Below are 2,500 nucleotides of genomic sequence, written 5' to 3'. Positions count from 1 at the left end.
TTGTTTGTTTGTTTGTTTGGTGAATCACACCTGAGGTCTGAGTCATGAATTCCACTGAGACCTTTAGTATATGAGTTAACTTTCACAGTTATGTTCCTTGTACTGTAAAACAACAGCCCAGTGTTTTCAAAAGACTATTAAAGGAATTAATTATAGTAAAAATAGCTTCAGATTTGCTTAAAACCTAGTCATAGATTATGCTCTATTCATATAAAGGTCACCTAATTACCAGAATCTCATTCCCTTCCTCGTGCTCTAACTGAAGATTCTACTCAACACTGAACACCTGTCAAAGTGTACAGAATCTCATTCAAATATGTTCACACCCAGTGTGTCTACATCTGACTCATTGTGAGGTGTTTTGAAAGGAAATGGTATGGGATAAACCCTGGATTTTCCATCAATGGGTGCTGAGGAAGCTTCCAAAAAGTGCTTACGATTAGTTAACAAACAGCCTGCTGTCCAACTGCTGAAAGACAAAGCTGGCAACTCTTACATTCGGTTATCAGGCCAGGCCATGATGGGCCACAGGTTATCCGCTCAGGCTGCTAATCCTCCCAGCTCATTTCATCTCTTTTTCCAGCAGCTCTGGGAACCGTAACGGAAAAATTGCGGAGCTAAAGTCAAATGTGACTCAAGGCAGGATGTGGCGTTGGTGAATCTGGCTGAGGCACGGGGAGGGGGCGGGTGCTTGGGGAGTTAGGTGAGTGGGGAAGGTGAAGTCCACAGGTCTGCTCCTGTGCTGTGCCTGTCAGAGTGCCCTCATGACCGTACCCAAGGTAAGCGATGTACAGCAGGGGCTCACCTGCCTGCCTGCCCGCCTGCCAGAGTGGAATGGCAGGGGTGGTTTTGGCACCAGGCAGTATCTCGCGGCTTGTCCTGCCAAGTGTGTGAATTAATGACCTCTCCGCCTGTGATGTGCGAGTGTGTGTGTGTGTGTGTGTGTGTGTGTGTGTGTGTGTGTGTGTGTGAAGACTTCCATGTCTTTTTTTGACAGCATTTTCCTTGGCAGAGCAGTGCTATAGGTTAGCATGAGTTGGCATGGTGTGTACTATCTTCTGCTGAGAACCAGCTGAGCAGAAGAAGCTCATGATGTGAAGCCTGTTTCTCTCACTTCGTTTTATGAGCTGCTTTTCCCACTTCTTTTCCTTGGCATCAGCTCCAGAGTCCATTTGGAAAACAGTGCAGAGCCACCACACAGAGGTCGCATAACACCTGCTCCATGAAATGCGTCTAAATTTGTATCAATGCATCTCTTTGTGTGGGACTATGAGTGAGTGAGTGTGAGTGTGTGTGTGTGTGTGTGTGTGTGTGTGAGCTCACTCACTTGTGTGAGTGTTTCTGTTTCTATCTGAGTGTGTGTGTGTGCATGTGTGTGCATGTGTGTGCATGTGTGTTTTTTGTGTGCATTTGGGAACTCACTTATTTAGGTGAGCTTTGTTGTTTGAGCCAGGATTCATGTGTGTACGCACGTGTGAACAAGTCTACTCTGCTTTTACCCAGCAGACGTCAAAGGAAAAGGCTCATCAGTAGGAGAGCCTAACCTCAAATCCTGGTTAATCCAGCCTAGTGGCATACACACACACACACACACACACACTCACACTTACCTGTGTGTGGGAACAGCAGAGGAGAGAGAATCTTGGCGTTAGCAGGCCACTCTAATCTTCAGGCAGGCAGAGGCAGCGGAAGGGATGCTGCTGGCATTGCCGTTGGCTCGGCCAGAGGTTCGCCACAAATCTCCAGGAGCTGTTTGTATTTTCGCGGGTCGCCCATAGCCCTATCCAACACACTCTCAGGCTTCACCACTCCCAGGCTGAGCTCCCTGCAGGGCCTTCATGCCTGCTTAGGGATGGACGATTCCCATCTTTGAGGGAATCTGGCACTGAGGGCTTTGTGAATGGATCGACTGTTGTAAGGACTGAGGGAAAACATTTCCCTGACTCACACGCTCACACACTCATGTACACAGCTTCGAAATGGATCATTTGAATGTAACACTTCAGTGGTCTAAAGCAGCTTTACCACTGCCACCACTGCCACCACACACTTCTAAAAATACCCAACCTCTACAGACCACCAGTGCACTGCGAAATTTCGGCTTTGTGTGTTTTAGTCTCCTTTTCCAAGACATCAAGGGAGAATAAAACATGCAATTAAAATTCCATTTGCAGTCAATTTGATACTCGAAGTTTCCATGCATGGGCCATAGCAATGCAATGCACTACTTGATATCTACTTGGGTTTGAATCTGATTAGTTCCACACACAGTAAAATTAGCAGCAAAGGTAATTCTGATACCCTGTCTGATTTCCAACACCTGCAGGGGACTTCTGAGTTTGGAAATCGAAGGTGACTTTAATCTTCTCTGTTTTCCTACTTTAATTTTTCATGAAAACTTCAATTAGTGGCCATGAGCAATAAAACCACAATCAATGTCTTTCACCTACTGGCATATTCATGTTTTCTAGCACACACACATACTCTTTAGTCTACCAAT

The 2,500-nt window shown here is 46.0% G+C and overlaps 1 protein-coding gene across 1 annotated transcript in view; it reads right to left on the bottom strand.

The window, feature by feature from the left end:
• The window catches only part of LOC145660380 (uncharacterized), a 25,140-nt gene that overhangs the window by 916 nt on the left and 21,724 nt on the right, over positions 1 to 2,500 (bottom strand). Inside the window, exon 5 of the mRNA XM_081725221.1 lies at positions 1 to 2,500. This exon is cut by the window's left edge and continues 916 nt beyond it; it is cut by the window's right edge and continues 1,135 nt beyond it. The gene's annotated coding sequence lies outside the window, so the exon portion shown is untranslated.

The sequence above is a fragment of the Electrophorus electricus genome, chromosome 12 (assembly GCF_041902795.1).
Source record: "Electrophorus electricus isolate QZ-2024a chromosome 12, ASM4190279v1, whole genome shotgun sequence".
Lineage (NCBI taxonomy): Eukaryota > Metazoa > Chordata > Actinopteri > Gymnotiformes > Gymnotidae > Electrophorus > Electrophorus electricus.
The sequence above is the reverse complement of the archived record's forward strand: the minus strand, read 5'-3'. Positions and strand labels throughout refer to the sequence as shown.